The 20252-nt window shown below is 45.5% G+C and overlaps 1 protein-coding gene across 2 annotated transcripts in view; it reads left to right on the top strand.

Annotated features, from left to right (window-relative positions):
* Positions 1-20252, top strand: part of PPARA (peroxisome proliferator activated receptor alpha) — a 65667-nt gene that overhangs the window by 18186 nt on the left and 27229 nt on the right. Inside the window, exon 1 of one of the 2 annotated variants that reach the window (XM_044228145.1) lies at positions 19823-19920. The exons of the other annotated variant lie outside the window; for it this stretch is intronic. The gene's annotated coding sequence lies outside the window, so the exon portion shown is untranslated. Of the gene's footprint in view, positions 1-19822; positions 19921-20252 lie in introns of those variants that run through there. 2 annotated transcript variants of the gene reach the window in all.

Genomic DNA, 20252 nt, shown 5'->3' with positions numbered 1-20252 from the left:
GGTTTCCCACGCCGTGTTTCACGAGCCTTCGCCTGTGCACGCACCTGTGCAACCCGCTCCATAGATCCGCCGCGCCCCACGTGCCTGCGCGCGTGCAAGCCCCATGCCGTTCCCCACGTGGCTGTGCCTGTGCATGCGCACACCCGCTCCGTAGCCCCCCGCCACGCCCCATGCGCCCCCGCACAAGCCTGCGCAACCGCACCACAGCTCCACGCGCCTGCACGAACGTATGCACGTACACATTCCGTGGCTCCAACGCTGCGCCCCACGCGCCTGCGCACACTCCGTGGGTCCCTACGCCGTGTTCCACGCGCATGCGCACACCCCGCTCTGTAGCTCCCGCCGCCCCCCCCCCCGCCTTCACGCGCCTGTGCACGCGCCTGCACAATCCGCCCCGTATCTCCACCGCGCCCCATGCGCCTGTGCGCGTGCATGCGCACACCCACTCCGTGGCTCCCGGCGCGGAGACAGGCGCAGGGCAGAGCAGGGGATCGAGTGGTCTGCACAAGGCCGTGCAGATGGAAGGTGTACAGAGCTCTTGGTGCTGAGTGTGTGTGTGTGTGCGCGCGCGCAGCTTTTCTGCCGTTTCTGCATGTTCTTTGGAGAAATGTCATTTCAGATCCTTTGCCCGTTTTTCAGTTGGGATAGTTGTCTTTTCATTGCAGAGTTGCAAGTGTTCTTTCAGTGTTTTGACACAAGTGTCTTATCAGATATATGATCTACAAATGTCACATTTACGCAAATTTCCCGTTTGGTGAGTTGCCTTCATGTTTTTGCTGGTGGTGTTTACAGCACAAAAATTTCAAGTCTTGATGTCAAACTGATTTTTTTTTTCTTTCGCTACTTGTACTTTTGGGTTTTGTGTGACATAAGTTTTCGTTTCACTGGGATCGGTGCCCAGGAGTGCAATTGCTGGGTCATCTGGTAATTGTATGTTTAGTTTAATAAGAAATTGGCCAAATGTTTTCCAAAGTGTGTCTACGGTTATACGTTCCTATCAGCAGTGTCTGAGTGGTCCTGTTTGTCTGCATCCTTACCAGCATTAGGTGTCGGTGCTATTTTTTATTTTAGCTATTGTGATAGGTGTATGGAGATATCTCATTGTGGTTTTTGTCTGCAAATCCCTAGTGGCTAATGATGCGAAGCTTCTTTTCATGTGCTTGTTTTGCCACCTGTACATCCTCTTTGGTAAGATGACTCTTCCTGTGTTTTACCCATTTTCTAGTTGGATTTTGGGGTTTTTATCACTCAGTTTTGAAAGTTCTTTATATATTCAGGATACTTGTTCTTTGTCAGATATGTGATTTGCAAATATTTTCACGCGGAATGTACTTGTCTTCTAGGCTCTTCATAGAGTCTTTTACAGACCAAACATTTTCCATTTTGATGAGGACTAATTTATCTATTTCTTTAGGGATCATGCTTCTGGTATCAAGCCCAAGAACTTTTTAGTTAGCTGTTGACCCTGAAAATTTTCTGCTGTGTTTTTTTCTAGAAGCTTTATGATTTTACATGCTACATTTAAGTCCATGATCTACTTTGAGGTAATTCTCATATAAAACTTAGGTTGTGAGACTTAGGTTGAAATTCCATTTCTTTTCTTTTTTTGTCATGGATGTCCACTTGCTCTAACACCGTTTGTTAAAAGTCTGTCATTCCTGTATTGAATTTTTGTTTTTGTTTTTTTGTCAAAAATCAATTAGGTGTATTTGTGTGTTCCCTTGGTCTATGTGTCTATCCCTTCAATACCATGCTGTCTCGATTACTGATGAAATCTTCATGTTAAATAGAGTCACATCTCACATCTTATACTACTTTTTCATGATTATCTTAGCCTTACTAGGACATCTGCCTTTCCATCTAAATTTAAGTGTAAACCTATGTCTATAAAGCACCTTGCTGGGATTTGGATAGAATGATATTTAACTCATAATTTGGGGGGAATTAACATCTTTTTTGTATTGAGTCTCCCATTCCATGAATATGGGATATTTCTTCTTTATTTACATCTTCTTTGATGTTTTTCATCAGCACTTCGTAATTTTCGGTTTATAAATCCTGTATATGTTTTGTTAAGGTTATATCTGAGTGTTTTATCTTCTTTGCAGTGACTGTAAGGGGCATTGTTTTTAATTTTCACTTCTGTATGTTTATTGTTTCTAGATAGACATGTAATTTATTTTTATGTGTCGGTCTTGAAGAATTTACTTTATAGTTCCAAGAGGTTTTTCATAGGTTCCTGGGGGCTTTTCTACCTAGACAATTATGTCATCAGCAGATAAGAACTGTTTTATTTCTTCCTTTCATGTCATATACCTTTTATTTCCTTTTCTTATTACAGTGACTAGACCCTTCAGCACTATGTCAAACAAACATAGTGAGAGTGGACATCCTTGCCTTATTCCTAGTCTTAAGGGAAAAGCATTCAGTTTCCAACATTAAGTAAGATGTTGGGTTTTTGTAGATGATCTTTATCAAGTTGAAATCAGTCTTCTCTATTCTGAACTTGCTGAGAATTTTTTATGAATGGAGGTGAGATTTTATAAAATACATTTTCTGCATTAGTTAATATGATCATATGGTTTTTCTTCTTTAGTTTGTCAATATGATGGATAATAATGAGTGATTTTCAAATGTTAAACCAGCCTTGCATACCTGGAATAAATCTCACTTGGTTGTTGTGTATAATTTTTTCTGTTTTTTTTTAATTTGATTTGCTAATATTTTATTGATAATTTTTATGCCTAAGATCACAAACAATACTAGTCTATAGGTTCTGGTTTTTTTCTTCTGTTGTTGTTGTACTGATTTTGCTGGTTTTGGTATCAAAGTAGTACCAGCTTCATGAAATTGAATTTTCTCCTCTGTTTTTTGAAAGAGATTGTGGAAGTTGTTGTGGTGTTAATTGTTTTTTAAATGTTTGACAGAGGGGTGCCTGACTTGCTTAGCTGGTAGAGCATGCAACTCTTGATCTTGGGGTTGTAAGTTTGAGCCCCACACTGGGTGTGAAGGTAACTTTAAATCTTTTTTTTTTTTTTAAGATTTATTTATTTGAGAGAGAGAGAATGATTCAGGGGAAGGGCAGAGGGAGAGAGAGAGAATCCTCAAGCAAACTGCGCTGAGCACAGAGCCCGACTCAAGGCCTAAGTTAGGACCCTGAGATCATGACCTGAGCTGAAGCCAAGAGTTAGACACTTAACCAACTGAGCTACCCAAGCACCCCAAAATTAAATCTTAAAAAAAAAAAAGTTTGACAGAATTTTCTAATAATACCAGCTGGGCCTGGAAATTTGTTTCTCAGGGGTTTGGTTTTGTTTTGTTTAAAATCACAAGTTCAACTTTTAAATGGTTATAAAGTTATCAAGATTGTTTATTCATTTTGGTTAAGTTTTGGTAGTTTGTAGTTTTCAAGGAAGTAATCCATTTCTTCCAAGTTGTTGATTTTATGAGCCTAACAATATTTATAGTAGTTTCTTTTTAACTTTTTACTTGTTGCAGGGTCTATAATGATATCCCGTTTCATTTCTGATATCAGTAATTTGTATCTGGTCTTTTGATTTTTGTCACTCTTTCTAGGGGTTTATCAATTTTATTCATTTTTTTTTTCAAGGAATCAGCCTTTAGTTTCATTGCTTTTTCTCTGTAGTTTCCCTGATTTCAATCTCTTTGACCACTGCTCTTACCTTTATTAAGTTCTTCCTTCTGTTTGCTTTGCTCTCATTTTTCTAGTTTCTTGAGGTACAAACTTAGATTGTTGATTGTAGGTCTTTCAGATTCTCTGTTCTAAACATTTAATGCCATAAACTGCCCTCGCAGCACTGCTTTCACTTTATCTTACATATTTTGATACTTTTTCATTCATTTCTATGTATTTTTAAGTTTACTTTGTGACTTTCTCTTGATCCATGGATTACTCAGAAGTGTATTGATTAATTTTCAAACATTCAGAGATTTTCATAGTCTTTGTTATTAACTTCTACTTTGACTCCATTATGAATAGAAAATTCACACCATAAGCTTTCTGTTCTTTTGAATTTGTTGAATAGTCCAGGATATGTTTTATATGTTTAATAGTCCAGGATATGATCTGTCTTGGTGAGTGTCCTATGGGTCTTAAAAAAACAAACTGTACTCTGCTGTTGTTGGATGGAGTGTTCTATTTATGTCAATTAGAGCCTATTGGTCAGTTGTGTTTTTCAGATCTATAACCTTGCTGACTTCCTCCCTAGCAGTCCTATTAGTTGCTAAGAGGGAAGTCGGAGTCCGCACTATAATGGTGGAGGCATCAGTTTCTCCTGCCAGTCCTACAAGTTTTTGCTTCATGTATTTTAAGATTTGCCAGTTTGGTACATACATATTTATGATTGTCATATCTTCCTAGCGGATAAATCCTTTTATTGTTTTGTGATCCCTTTAGTACATTTTTAAAAAATCTGTTTAATCGCTAGTGGTGTTCTGACTTCCCTGTTTATTCAGCATTTGTTAATCTTTACATTACGTCAGAAGTGACAATATTGTATGTGAAATTTTGAAAATACTATGCTTGGCAAGATTCAAAATGAATTCTGAACAAACTTAAGTGTTCATGATAAATAGGGATTTTTAGGTAGATCTCAGTGCTGAGTCAAAGCAGGGATTAGAATATATGTGAGGAGAAGGAGATGTTCCAGAATCTTGGGAGCTATATCAGGACCTTGAGTATATCCAGAAGATATGTCAGAATCATGGGTACTTAAAGGAGGTACCGCAGAATCTCAGGTCTAGACCCAAAGAGGCTTAGCAGGATCTCTGAGGAGGGGTGATTATAAAAGTATAGTCTAATAATTAATTTACTTAAAAACTTAAAATAATATTAAAAGAGGATCTGAGATATTTCTATATATGAGAAGAGGACATGGATTTTTTTTAATGGAGAAATACTGGCTGTGGCCTTATAACCAATTCATTCTATGGGTGTAAAAATTATTGGCGCCATTGTCCAAAGTGGAATAACAGAGACTGGTTTACCCTCCTACCCGAGACAACCACAAATCCAGACAAATCATATGAAGCAATGTTTTTCAAGACACAGAATCAGGCAATGAATGGCATTTGTGTGAGTGGGAAACAGCCAAGGTGGGAGGTATGACTCAAGAGTTGATAGGCGATGATGAGAGAGGAGGAACATCCCTTAGGTGAGGAAGGGGAGCTGAGAGTCTAGAGAGACTGAAATGTCTAGAGTTCCCAGGGCAAAGTAGCAGAGGAGAAAGCTGTATGTTGAGAGAACTCCATTGAACTGGTGAGGTGCTGACTGGTGTGTGCATGTGAGCAGAACTCCTGGAGGCCAGAGAAAGAACATCTGAGAGAATGAGAGGGAACAGTGCCCAGCATTCACACTGGGCCAGGAATTGTGCCTGGTGCTCACATGGGGCCGGGAATAGAGCCTGTTTCACCTGCCAGTCTGGAAAACCTCATACTTCAAAGGGAATTGGATAGGATACTCAGAAGAATCTTGCCTTAGTAGTGGGGGAATAATTACACTAGAGTCCATACTGCTGTGGCCCTGCCTAACAAACCTGAAAAATAAGATACAAAAGAATCAGTCTTTTTCCAAGTAACCTAACGGCACCCTAGAATAAAGCTCAAGAATATTTATAGGAATGCAAAACTATGCAGCACTGAACAAACTAAAATCAAAAGACCTGACATCTAATCAAAGATTACAAGATGTCCAAAGAAATTGTAAAGGAGGACCCATCATCAGGGAGAAAATATCAATGAATTGAAATCTATCCAGAACTGAAAAAGATATTAGATTTGCCAGACAAGTATATTAAAATAGTTCTGACTCTATTTTAGATATTCAAAAAGTTAGGTAGATATAACAAAAGACATAGGGGCGCCTGGGTGGCTCAGTAGGTTAAAGCCTCTGCCTTCAGCTTAGGTCATGATCCCAGAGTCCTGGGATCGAGCCCCGCATCAGGCTCTCTGCTCCACAGGGAGCCTGCTTCCCTTCTCTCTCTGCCTGCCTCTCTGCCTACTTGTGATCTCTGTCAAATAAATAAATAAAATCTTAAAAAAAATAACAGAAGATATAAATTGAGCTTCTACACTGAAAACTACAGTATTTGAGATTAAAAATACACCAGATGGGATGAATAGCAGACTAGACATTGCAAAAGAAAAGATTCACAAACTTGAAGGCATAGCCATGGAAAAGAAAATGACAGAGAAAAAAAGAATTTAAAAAAATGAAAACAGCATCAGTGAACAGTAGAACAGCAGCTTAATATATGTATAATTGGAGACCCTGGGGGGGGGGGAAAGTGGAGGACAGAAAAAAACTTTGAAAAAATTAATGGGGTGAATTCACTGCAATGATTTAACAATCCTAAAAGTTTATGCATCTAATAACAGGGCCTTAAAACACATGAAGCAAAAACTGACAGAACTGCAAGGAGAGGGGCACCTGGGTGACTCAGAGAGTTAAGCCTCTGCCTTTGGCTTGGGTCATGGTTACAGAGCCCTGGGGTCAAGCCCTGCATCAGGCTCTCTGGTTAGCAGGGAGCCTGCTTCCCCCTCTCCCTCAGCCTGCCTCTCTGCCTACTTGTGATCTCTCTCTGTGTGTCAAATAAATAAATAAAATTTTTTTAAAAAGAGCTGCAAGGAGAAATAGACAAATATGCAGTTGTAGTCAGAGATCATTCAAAGAACAAATATAGAGGATATCAGCAAAGATGTAGGAGATTTGAACAACACCAGCTATATCTAATTGACATTTATCTATAGAACATTCCACCCAAGAACAGCAGGATAGACACTGTTTTCAAACACGTGTAGAACATTTACCAAGATACATCCTATTCTGGGGCATAAAACAAATTTCAATAAATTTAAACAAATTCAAATCATGCAAAGTAGATTCTCTGACTGTAACAGAATTAAGTTAGAAATCAGTAACATAAACATGATTGGAAAATCAAGAAATATTTGGGAACTGACACATTTCCCAATAGTCCATGGGCTGATAAATCAAAAAAGAAATTAGGAAGTACTTAGGACTGAATGAAAATAAAAGCAACATATGGAAATTTGTGGGATCCTGCTATAGAAATACTTAAGTGGAAATTTATAACACTAAACACCTATATCAGAAAAGAAGAAAGGACTCAAACAATGACCTTAAGAAACTAGGAAAAGAAAAGCAATTAAATCCAATGTAAGCAGAAAATGGGAATAATAAAAATCAGAGTGAAATTGGTGAATAGAAAACCAAAACACAACAGAGAAAATCAGTAAAACACAAAGCTTGTTCTTTGAGAAGATAAATAAAATTGACAAACCTCTAGCCTGGCTAATCCAAAAAAGGAAGAAAAGACACAGAGGACCAACATCTGGAACAAGGGAGACAACAACACCACAGATTCTACAGGTATCTTGGAGAATATTATAAATGACTTTATGCCAGTATATTTGACAACTCAGATGAAAAGGGCAAATTACTTCCAAAACTGAACTCAAGTAGTAGATCATCTGACAAGCCCTACATCTATTAAATAAATATCATTTGTACTTAAAAACCCTCCTCCCAAGAAACTCTGGGCTCAGATGGCTTCACTGGTAGATTCGACTAAATACCTAAGGAATAAATAATACCAATTCTACACAAAAGTCTTTCAGAAAATCAAAGAGGTGGGAGTACTTTGCAGTTCATTCTATGAGGCTAGCATTATCTGATACCAAAACCAGACAAAGGATTACAAGTAAAGGAAACTAAAGCCTAATATCCCTTGTGAACATAGATGCCAAAATTCCAAACAAAATTTTAGGACATTGAATTCAACAACATATGAAAAGAATGTTATATGATAGCCAAGTGGGGTTCAGCCCAGGAATGCAAGGATGGTTTGACAGTAAAAAGTTCGTGTAATTCACCATTTTAACAGAATGGGAAAAAAAATCTGTATGGTTATTTAATAGATACAGAAAAAGTATTTCGTAAAATTCCACAATTATTACTAATAAAACAACTGATTTTTAAAAATAGAAGTCCAAAGGTACTGTCAAGAAATCTTTTGTTGAGACCATCTTTTCAACAGACTGTGCCAGCACAACTGACTATCCATGTGTCCCAAATGAACTTTGATCCATACCTCACGCCATATACAAAAATTAATGCAAAGTAGATTATGGATCTAAATGTAAAATCTAAAACTTATAAAACAAGCACAGGAGAAAATCTTCATGACCTTGGGTTGGGCAACAGCTTTGTAAATAAGACACCAATAGCACAATCTGTAAAAGAAAAAGTTGATAAATTGGACCTCATCAGAATGAACCTTTTGATCTTCAAAGGACAGTTTTATGAGAATAAAAACACAAATTATAGACCGAGGAAATAAGTCTTTATAAAGTATAAACCTGATAAATGACTTACATCCAGAAGACAGGGAGAAAAAAGTCTGAAAATTCACCTATAAGAAAATAAACAACCCAGTTTTTTTTTTAAGATTTTATCCATTTATTTGACAGGGATTACAGGTAGAGGTGGGGGGAGGGGGAAGCAGGCTCACTGCTGAGCAGAGAGCCCGATGTGGGGCTCGATCCCAGGACCCTGAGATCATGACCTGAGCCATAGGCAGAGGCTTTAACCCACTGAGCCATCCAGGTGCCCCAACAACCCAGTTTTTTAAATGAGGAAGAGATCTGGACCTTCACCAAAGGTGTGTGGATAGCAGCGTGAAAATGTTCTGCATCAGGGGCGCCTGGGTGGCTCAGTGGGTTAAGCTGCTGCCTTCGGCTCGGGTCATGATCTCGGGGTCCTGGGATCGAGTCCCGCATCGGGCTCTCTGCTCAGCAGGGAGCCTGCTTCCTCCTCCTTCTCTCTCTACCTTCCTCTCTGCCTACTTGTAATCTCTCTCTGTCAAATAAATAAATAAAATCTTAAAAAAAAATGTTCTGCATCATTCATTCCCGCCTTTCACAGCAGTGGTGTAGTACTACCACCTACCCATTCGAATGGCTTGGATGAAAAAGACCGTGCACACCAACTCTTGACCATGTGTGCAAGGACCGAAGCTCTCATACACCACTAGTGGGAATGTCCTTTGGAAAACAGGTTGGCAGTTTCTCAAAAAGTGAAACAAACACCTGTTGTGTGATGTAGTAGGTCCATGAGCAGATAGGCAGCCAACGGAAAGAAAGCATATGTCCATCCAGAGAGTGTGCTTGAGTGTTCATAGCTGCTTTATGTAAAACTGCCCAAACTTGGAAACGATTCAAACATCCGTCACTGGCAAATGGTCACTCAAACTGTGGCTCACCATATACTAGAATATTATTTTGCAATAAAGAAAAATGAATAATTTATATACATGACAATATCAGTGAATCTCAAAATAATTGTGTAGAGTGAAAGAAGCTGGGCAAAATGGGCATATACTGTATGATTCTATTTATATAAAACTCCAGAAGACACAGCGACAGAAAGCAGGTCAGTGGGGACGGGAGTGTGGAGGATGAGAGGGAGGCAAGACAAAAGGGCACAAGGAAATGTTTGGGGCTAATGGGTATGTTCATTATGTGGATGATGATGGTGGTTTCACAGGTGTATACGCATGTCAGAACTTATCAAATTATATACATTAAATATGCACGAGTTGTCGTATGCCCCTTACACCTCATTCATAAAGCCGATTTTAGAAACAGAACAAAGCGACTGGTTCCTAGTGAGCACCAGCACTGAAGCCTGGGTCTTCCTCTGAGCCTCAAGTGACCCCATGTAAAGATGCTGACAGACAACACTACTGGCTGACTGACGGTTCCCCACTAGCTATGCACACATTTAGCAGCTTAAGTGCTGGGGGCTCCAGTAAGCTTCACATTTCATTTCACTGTTAGTTGAAACCTCAACTCTTTATTTTATGTTTTATTAAGATCTGTTTGTTGTAGAGAGAACAGGGGGATGGGCAGAGGGAGAAGGAGAGAGAATCCCAGGCAGACTCCATGCTGAGTACAAAGCCCATCGAGGGACTCAATTCTGGGACCCTGCGATCATGACCTGAGCCAAAATCAAGAGTCAGACAGACGCTTTAACTGACTGTGTCACCCAGGGCTCCTCCAGTCTTAATTTTAAAAACACATTAGAGCAATGCTGGGTTGTTTCTTTCTTACCTCTAAATTTGACGGGGACTCTAGCAAAGGATCACATTGACGCAGAGGAGCGCGCTCAGCATAGGTGAACTGGGGAGGGAAGCCCTTGCAGGTAACCAGGAACCAGATCACATCTCAAAATTGCTGGTAGCGGGATTGGAAGCCACCAACATTAGCTCTGGGACCCATGCCGCTGAAGAATGTCGCGTGGTGCTTAGGAGCAGGAACCAAGGCTGCCTGTCTTGGGTTCCAACCGCAGCTCCACCAGTTGGTGACACTGGGTGTGTTAATGTCCCCATTGTGTCCTGTAGTATTCTTATCAATAGAGTAAGCATATTAGGAGTGACCGCCTTCTGGGCCTGTTTAAAGACTGAAGTGCATTCATATAGTCTCGGCAGGCAATGAGGATTCCAGAAGCATTCCTGCCATCATCAGTGTCATCGAAATCTCCTCTTGATAGTGGTGTTATATCTGGATAATGACCAGTGATGACCAGATCCTAAGCCGGCCCACAGGGGTCTGTAAGCAACATCTGCTGCTCTACAAGTTAGATGGTTGGGGAAGGTGCCATTCCAGAGGTAACCTCCAGTCCTGTCCAAAAACCACATCCACCAGGAACCACCCCACCCCTGCCACCAGAAGGAGGCAAGTACCAAGCATTATGGAGGATGAGTCCAGAGTCCCAGATACACGGCCGCACATGAAAAGAATATACAGGATCTGCTTTACCCGCCCACCTGATGGACGGCTTATCTGAAGCTGTGGTAATGAGTTGGAAGGAATTTTCTTTTGGCATTCTAGGAGGGCTTGACCTGTTCTTTTGCCTCTAGCACTCTCTTGAGAAACCCCAAAGCATCTGGTATTTGATCTTTTGCACAAGACGTGTCTTTCCTCTGTGGAAAGCCTGTGGGATCTTGTAGGAGCTTCTCTTTGTCCCCAGTGTGTGCTGGAGCCCATGGCAATGAGTGTTGCTTTGGGTCTGTGTTCACTCGGGCTCTGGCAGACCTGGTTTGGACTGGCCCTCCGCCTTCATGAGAAACATTCTTGACCTCATTTGTGGCTACTTTTCCTGCTGTTCGCCTGGCCTGCTGACTGCCCCCCGCTTTCTCCATCATCTCAGAGCACTCTTGATCAAGTTTGTGACGGTGGTTCTTTAATTTCCAAGGGAGCTTTCTGTTCTCTGACTTTTCCTTTTTACGGCATAGTCTTCTCTTCCCATGAGGGCAATATCTTCTCTTTCCTGGGATAGTAATACCAGTTTCCCTGGTTTTGTTCTTTTCTTCCTCCTGTATTCTATTTTTCCAAGTTGATCTTTCCAGATTTGTTGGTTGATTGGCTCTCTTTCTTTCTTGCCAGAGGCCTATCTGGGAAAAACGCTGGTATTTTGGGCTCGTCTGTTTCTATATGAAAGTGAGGAGCTTAAATGCTGGCTGGGGTCCTGGGCAGAGGATGGGGAGGGTCGTGGCCAGCTTGCTGCAGAGGTCAGCTTGGGAGGGGACAGGCCCCACTTTGCCCATGGCTGGTGTCTTCAGGCATTCCCTCTTAGCAGAAGACCTTTCCAGATGAGACATTTCAGGCCCCTGCAGTTGGGGAAGGTGGAGGGCAGGAGGCCCCCAGCCAACTGGGGGCAAGGCTGGGGGTCGGGCTGCCCCTTCTGTCCCCCCGCCAAGTTATGAGGAACTACTCAAGTGTAAGTGTGACGTCCTCATCAGTTGTGTCCTAAATGCCCATTAGAGGCCACGCACAGACCGATAAGCAGCAAGACACAACATCTAGGTGACAGAAGAAATACGACCGTAATATCACATGTCCATTATGTAAATAGAACCAGCGCAGGAAGTGTTTCCTTTCCCTGTATCCTTACAGAGAAGGGTGAAACCTAGCAAAAACATTATATTAACTATCCCATATTGGGCCTTTTTTCTTACTTTGGTCTACTTTGCCATAGAGCAGAACGCAGAATGAGAAGGAGCAGACACCTATCATTCAGTTTAGGCAGAAAACTCTGAAGACTATGTTTACCGACATTGTTCTGTAGAGTTATTTACGAAGTTGTCATAAAAGCAGTTCTCACCTGGCAGGAAGTTGACCCATATTGGAAAAGTCATTTTTCTAAGTATAGAAGGAGCTAATGATGAATTCCCCAGCGGTTCCTCAGGCGCGTGGGTGCCGGGCGCAGCAGAGGCTGTGCCCTCCTCGGAAACGCCTGGCATTGACCATTTCCTATAACTTTATAAATAGAGCAAGAAGCATTTTTCCTTGGAGTTCACATAGTGCAGAACGCTACTGTTGACCCCATTCTCCTCTTCCCAGGCTGCTTTTTGCCAGACTTGGAAGAAGTGGAAATGTATCCAGAACTTGTATGCTCTGGCAAAACACAACAGTGTAGCCTTAACCTGAAAACCGAAGAAGGAAATCCAAGCAGAAAGGGTTAAAAATGACCACATCTTTTTTTTTTTTTCCATCAACTTCCTGAAATCATAAAACTAGAGTTAACCCTGGGACATAGCACTGCCCTGGAAGTCATTGTCTTTCTACTTGGTTACTCTTGACCTTGAGCAAATTTGGACTTCCACCGAGTTGTCTCCTGGGAGTTAAGATAAGAGGACCTTTTTTTCGTTAATGCTAGTCTTGCGTGTCTGGCTGAGAATCTAGAAGGTACAGGATTGGCAGGGCAGAAACGCGTCCGTCAGCCGGTGCCGCTGGTCACTCTGGCTGATCATGCCCCAGTCCATGTCATTGGCTTAAGTGACAGCTGTGAAATCCTTCGTGTGTCTCAGACGTCAGTTCTTGGTTACTGGTAGGGTTTTCCCTTCCCTTTGTGTTCCGCTCAGTGCATTCAAGGGCGGGTTTCGTGCCTACACTTGAATGAGGCCTGGTCTTGATTCGGGATGGTACGATTTGGGGGAGGGCCGCGTGCCCATCATTCTGCAGACACTCAGAACAACCTGCCACACAGATCGAATGGACCCTGACCACAGGCATTGAAAATCAAGGCTCTGAGTGATGTGGTCCCGTATCCACCGTCATGTGCAGCACTGCCCTGTCCCCTGAGGGTGGGACTTGCTGCCACCAAGAACTGTCGAGGAGAACACTGCTGGCTGCACGGTGGCTTCCCAGAGGAGGCAGGGAGGCTGGAGGGGCCGAGCCTGGGTGTCCCTCAGAAACCCTGTGGCTGCTTTCCCATGGCCCTCTCTTTCCACTGGTCCCAGCTCTCTCCACCTGGGAGACCTGCCCTCCTCCTTCGCGGTCCTGGATTCCATGGACGTGACCTCACCTTCCCATTTGCCTGAGCCAGAGCGTAGGTTTCTCCTCGAGTCTGCCCCACATCCAGCTGCAGTGACCGGCTGGTGTCGGCCCCTCGTGTTCTGCCGCCCTCCCTCCCGACACCCCTTCTGGGTGGTCTCCACGGTCTCGCAAGGACTCTGGCTGCTTCTCCTCCCGTCTCCCTTATGAGCAGGTCCCACCCTGCGGCCAGGACACCCCGGGGCTGCTCAGCACTCCTCTCTGACCACCCCGGCTCAGAGGAGGCCAAAAACCACACCCCTGACCGAGAGGCTCCGTGATGTCTGTGAGGCCCCGCCCCGACCCCCTCTCCCGCTTCTGCCATTCATCTCTTGCAACTTTTCCCCTGTGCTGCACAAAATCTTTGTGTCCCACACCCCCACCCCCATCAGAGGTGGGATAGATTCTCCCATCCCTGGGATCTGAGCTTGCCCCGTGACTGGTCTTGAGCCGAGGCTTGTGGCAGAAGAAACATTGTGCAGCTTACACATGTGCTCTTGCCATCCCCGTACTCACCGTAGGACACGGCCCATCCAAAGACCCTGAAGATGGGGCCCAGAGTGTTGGCCTGCAGATTCTGGAAGCACGATGCTGGTTGTGTTTCAAGCCACTGCGTTGTAGGGCTATTTGTCCCACAGTGGAGCAGAGCAGACAAGTCTTGGAGCAGCTGGAGTGGCCCTTCTCCGCCGTCTCCTGGTGATGCTTAGGTCACCGTGCCCATGGCTGCCCCCTTAGCCTGGCTCCTGTCCCTGCTTTCTGCATTGCTTCTAATCACCTTTCAGGATTCAACTCGGGCATCCCCTCCTTCGGGAGCCTCTCTGGATGCCCCCTTCCCCTGCCCCCTCAGGATTCCCCACGTTCCAGCCTCTGCAGTCACATGTGCTCACGTCCCCTCCCCTGCTAGCTGGACCCGTTCTTTAGCTCCCTGAATGGCTGGGTTTCTCCTCTGAAAATGGGGCAGATACCAGCTACCCTGCCCGGGTACTGGTGAACTTAACCCAGCACGTCTGGCTGTTCCTAGGACCCTGCCCAGGACAATGCTCAACCGGTGCTCCCGGCTCACTCGCTGCCCTGGGGCTGTGGGTCCCTCTGGGGCTGAGATTGCCTCCTCCAGGGCCTTGTCCAGGGTTAAGGCAGTTGCCAGCGGAGGTGGCCCCTCACGTGTTTCCGGATGTTCATAAAACGTGGTCTCTACACCCAAAGGTGACCAGCACTGGTTTAGCCCAGAGAAGGAAGGCTCAGCCTTGTGGAGTTGGGTTTTCGGTGTCTAATGTCATGCTGCCATCACCAGGCAGGGCCTCCCTTGTTCCGGAACGTCGTCATGCAGGGTCGTCCCTGGCGAGGCCCGGGTCCTCACACTTCGGTGCTAGGTTTCCATTTTCATCAGAGCAAGGCTTTTGTGCGGCAAAGGGGGGTCGCATCTGAGGCGACTGCTGGTTCTTAGGATGAGCTTCTCAGCTCAGTGCGCCATTCGCCCGACTTAGGGCCCTCCTGTAACTCTTTTAATTTCACCACCAGCAGAGATAAGACTAGATTTAAAAGTAAGAACCCCGGTTTCAGGAAAATGGGGAGCTTGCCGGGTTCGGAGTGAAGAGAGATTCCATCACACAATGTGAACTTTGTGCGAAACTGGCAGGAGTTTTCTTGGAAGTGTTTGGGAACATTCTTCTTTGCGTGTTTTTTTGTTTAAAGATCCATTTATTTTAGAGAGAGAGCTTGAGTGGAAAGGACAGAGGGAGAGGGAATCTCGGGCTGACTCCGTGCTGAGCGGGGAGCCTGAGCTCCGTCCCACGACCCTGAGATGATGGCCTGAGCCGACACCAAGAGCTGGAGGCTCAGCCGACTGTCTGCCCCACGCCCTCTTCTTGCACCTTTAGAGGTAAGGGTGCAGAGACTCACGGCTTCCCTGCCACATTGGACTCCTCAGCCATTATTTTCCTTTTTTTTTTTTTTTAGATTTTATTTATTTATTTATTTGACAGAGAGAAAGACACACAGCAAGAGAGGAACATAAGCAGGGGGAGTGGGAGAGGAAGAAGCAGTGCCCCCGCCAAGCAGGGAGCCTGATGTGGGGCTCGATCCCAGGACTCTGGATCATAACCCGAGCAGAAGGCAGACACCCAGCGACCAACCGAGCCACCCAGCCGCCCCTCCTCAGCCATTTTCACACACCAAATTCTTTTGATTACAAAATGCTGATGCCTTAGGCATCCTTGGGGGAAGATCTTAGATGTCCCCAGATAACTGTGTGGCTTGCAAACTACTCCTAATTACCCCGCCTTTGGCTTAATTCATAAAAACACCCAGTCGCAGGCTCCCTTCCCACTGCCACACTCTGGTGCTGTCCTCTCTGCTTCAGAGTCTGTCGGAGGCATTTTCTGTCCTGACGTCGGGAGCATGTTAATCATTAGGCAGGCGGGAATGGTTAATCAGTTTCTATGAACTTCAGGTGCCACGTGAAGGTACAGAGGGCTTGTAGCGTTTCTGTGTTTATTTTGAAATGTTATTTTAAATGCTAGTCCAGCAAATTCAGCTGAAGCCTCTAAATATTAGAGATCTAAAAGGTATACAGGAAAGGGTAAAGCCTCTGAGAAGGCCGTGGAATGGCAGTTGGTGGACATGGAAAAGTTCCTTGTCTGAGCGTTCCCTTCCCTGCCATGTACGTGGCACTCCTCCGGCGAAAATTCCGGCCTTCTACCTTTCCACAACCCAGTGAAGTCTTATCAGACTTAATTTCGCAACAGAAAATGTAAATCGCTTCTATGGGGTGGCATTAATAAGCACATTAAGTATAATCTGAGGGGGTTTTACAGTGTGGTAACTCAGGGTTGCTGACAGAAAGATAAAGAGCAGCGAAGTCAAAGTTCCATGTTTGTCACTATGTGTCAGGACCCTTTTGGGTCAAATACAAGGGCTGAGTAGGGGGGACTTCAAGCCCAGCGCCCACTGTTCTTTCTCTTGAGTATCTGATCCCATAAAATATAAATAGGGACAATCTTAATAGTTGGGACAATATCCAGCTGTTATTTAATGTTTAATTTCAGAAAATATTTACGAAGGGCCGTGCAGGTCCGAGAAACTCCATTAGCAATGCAGGGGCGCAGAGGTGGGTCTGATGCCGTCACGGCCCCAGGACGTGAGTCCTCCTTGGTCCTTGATTCCAAGCATGTGACGAAATGAAAGTCCTTCACTTTTTCCTCAAAGCACCCACTTTATGTTAGCCCAGAACAGAACTTCTCCCACGTCCTCTGTCGTTTCTAAGGCGGAGAGCTAAGCTGCTCGGGCATTCCCACCTTCGCCCCAAGGCCTCTCCCTCGGGGTAAAGGGGCTGGCGCTGGCAGCTGGCAGCCTCACTCCCTCCTTCCCCGTTTGACACAAGCTCGTTCCTGCCGACTCGGAGCCTTGTTATTCACTAGGCTTATTTTCCCTCTTGCACACTTTGTTTTTAAGTCTTGGTGATTCCGCTTCACCGGGCAAATTTCGGATCACTTTCCCAATGCAGAACCACACTGACTTCTGATGTAGACACCCTTACGTTCTGTTGTCTTTGGACGCGCTGGGTCTGCCTGTGCCATCTGGGCGACGGCAGGCCCCACTTGCTGACACAGAGCCGGGGGAGTCCTCGCAGACTCTGACCGAATTACTGCCGGGGTAAACCGCGGGGGCACATGCTGTACCCATCGTAGCTAAGCGCCGGAAACAGAAGCCGGATCCCCTCTGCACCATAAGGACTGTGCGAGAACTATGGATACGGGGATTAACAAAACACATTCTCTGCCCTTAAGACAGACATTCTCACACTGCATGTAATTAGGGCTCTGTCAGAGTCGGCCGAGGTGCTGCGGAACCCGGAGGAGGGTATGCTGAGCCCCGCTTGGCTTCACAGAGTAAGAGCTCATCGTGCCGTTAGCAGCTCATTTTAGCCTCATCTTGTAAAAAAAGTCACGCCACCTAAGAGTTGGTGATTTGGAAAACACGATATGGTAAAGGTTGTGGGTCACTATTAAAATCCATCCAGCACTCCCCTGCCCTCAGTGACAGAATGGTAATAGTGTCTACGTCTCCTTCTTTCTGTCCCTTTCTCTTCCTTCCTTCCTTATTTCTTGTCCTTTCTTTCTTTCTTCTTCCTTTTTCTAACCTTCTTTAGATTTTGCATATTCTGATGGGTAAATGCTCGACTGAGACCCAAAAGGAGAATTCAGAGTTTCAGAAATAACAAGGCGCAGCTCTAACCTTTAAACTGGGCCGGAAGGGAAAGAAGTGTCGAGAGAGAACCCAGCAGGCCTTGGGTTCGGGAAGGAACTCCAAGATTGCACAGAACATACGTTTTAATGGGAGCTGGGTGGGGAGCTCCGCAGCCCTTTTCCCCGGCCTCTCGGCCCCCGTGGAAGCCCCCCTGCACGAGGAAACTGAAGACCCAGTGGCGTTCTGCTGGCGTGCTCTGCTTTTCCTCCAGCCGTTTGTCTCACCTCCTTGGCCAGACTGGGCGCGGCTGAGAAAAGAGATCAGTCTGTTGTGCCCGTCTGTCCCTCCAGAGCACCGGGGGCGGAGGACACGGTAACTGGCGCCTGGTTTGTTCTCCTCGAGGAACTGGGCAGTGGCCATGCCATGTGGACTTTAGAGCCAGACTTCCTGTGATAATTCTGCTGCTGGAGCAGAAGCCACAGCAGTGGGGGAGCGCCGGGAGCCAAGGCACACCAGGAGCCACAGGGCAGGTGGGCTGGGGTGTGTGCCCGGCCGCCTCGGCTCTCTACGTGGGGACACCTTCACAGGGAGCCCTGCCTTATCTGCTCCAGCCGGAAGCAAGGAAGGGCCGGTGTATTCAGTGATCTGGGCAAACGCAGGCCTCTGGCAGGAGTTCAGGACACTGTCGCCTCACTCTGCAGATGGATTTTATCTTGTTAGCTCCTCATGAACAGCAGGACCGACGTTCCCCTAAATAAATCTCAGGTGTGCTTTAAAAGCAACTGAGAAGTAAAGCGGTAAGAGTACTCTAACTCCCTGAGTGTAATGACAAGGAAACGAACATCATTTTGTAGTCAAAGATCAGTTCTTCCAGCTGTGACGCTCCTGGTTGGAAGAGAGAATAAAAAAAAAAAAAAAAAAGAATTAAAAAAAAGCTGCCGTCCGCGTGCATTTTCCCTGGCAGCACTGGGAGCCCGAAAAGAAAGTGGTCCCAGCCCCACTGACCTCACAGCCTCTGCCCAGCTCTTTGGTACTAGGCTAAACTTCACAGTTAATATTTTACTTTAGTGACTGCAGTTGTTAACCTTTTGTTTGTGGTGAAAAATAGTTTAAATAATACTTACCCTACTGTCTTGCTTGCCGTTTGAAGAAAGCTGCCTTCAGATATAATGCAGACTAAAACATGATAGAAGAAAATGCACAGAGCCGTCGCCTGCTTATGGAAACATAGATTACACAGAAAGTCTTTTAAATCCTATGAAAGGCTAACGGTTCCCTTTTATTTTTCCTGTGTGTCATTATCAACCATGAGAACTTACTATCTGAATTCTAAGCAGGAGATGTGACTTCCACAAAAATGTGTGACTTGTCCCCATTTTGCATTTCTTTTTTTTTTAATTCTTTTTTTTTTTTTAAGATCCCATCTATTTATTTGACAGACAGAGATCACAAGTAGGCAGAGAGTCAGGCAGAAAGAGAGGAGGAAGCAGGCTCCTGGCTGAGCAGGGAGCCCGATGCGGGACTCGATCCCAGCACCTGGGATCATGACCTGAGCCGAAGGCAGAGGCTTAACCCACTGAGCCACCCAGGCGCCCCCCCCCATTTTGCATTTCTAAAGGAAGTCAAAACATCCCTTCATCTTTCCACTTAAAGATGTTTCCTTGAAGCAGGGCTGAACTGTGAACCTGTTTTAGAAGAGCACGTCCCGCGGATTTGTTCTGGAATAGTGTTCTCACTCAGCTGAGCGAGTCTGGCGTCCTGTGGTCACCATGTGATGGCAGCGCCTCGAGGTCAGCCCTGGCTGTGGTCGGCTTGTACCTCCTTGGGTCCTCTCGGTGCTGCAAGCCGTGGGCGTCTCTGGAGCCACTTCAGATGGGAAAGCAGTCCCGGAAGCGAAATGTCACTGGGCCATGCGTGACTGCCAGGCCAGGGATGGACCTGGCGAGGGACCTCAGGAGGACAGAGATGGGAGGCCCGTTCGGGCAGCGGGACCTGCCGCACACCTGTGCGCCTGGGCACGCACGCCCCTGGTGTCTCTTTTTGTGTCTCCCACGTTGCTCTTCATAGGACACCAATCACATCACTTGGAGCCGGCTTTAAAGACCCTCGTCTTAAATTAGGGGCCTCTTCCAGACCCTCTCTCCGAATATAGCCATGTTCTGAGGTCCTGGGGCGAGGATTCCAGCATAGGGATTGGGCGGGACACAGTGGAGCTCGTAACAGTACCCACCTGGAGAGCGTCTGTTGTTTGCCGGCTGAAACAGTCTAGCTTTGTTAGGCACTCACATAATTGGGTTTTCTAAACTCTACGATGTACCGGTAAGTGTGCAATCATTTATGAAGGAAAACCTGCGTGAGTTACCCCTGGGGTACAAGGAGAACATAGACTATCACAGCAGGGTGTGTGCTGATGGCTTGTCCCTCCTGCTCTCTCTGCGCCCCTGCGCTGAGCCACACTGGCCTGCGCTCCTAGAAGGCTTCCATTGTGGGGCTTTTGCACACACTCTTTGCTGGAACATTCTCCCCCAAGACCTCTGTGCAGCGCACCCTGTCACGTTCTACTGTCCCCAGCTCGGCCAGGCAGTGTCCCCCTGGAAGGCAGCGTCTGTCCCCATGCGCTCTCACTGTGTTTTCGGGGCACCGGCAGACAT

Source organism: Neovison vison, chromosome 12, assembly GCF_020171115.1.
Source record: "Neovison vison isolate M4711 chromosome 12, ASM_NN_V1, whole genome shotgun sequence".
NCBI lineage: Eukaryota > Metazoa > Chordata > Mammalia > Carnivora > Mustelidae > Neogale > Neogale vison.
This window is presented reverse-complemented; position numbering and strand designations above follow the sequence as displayed.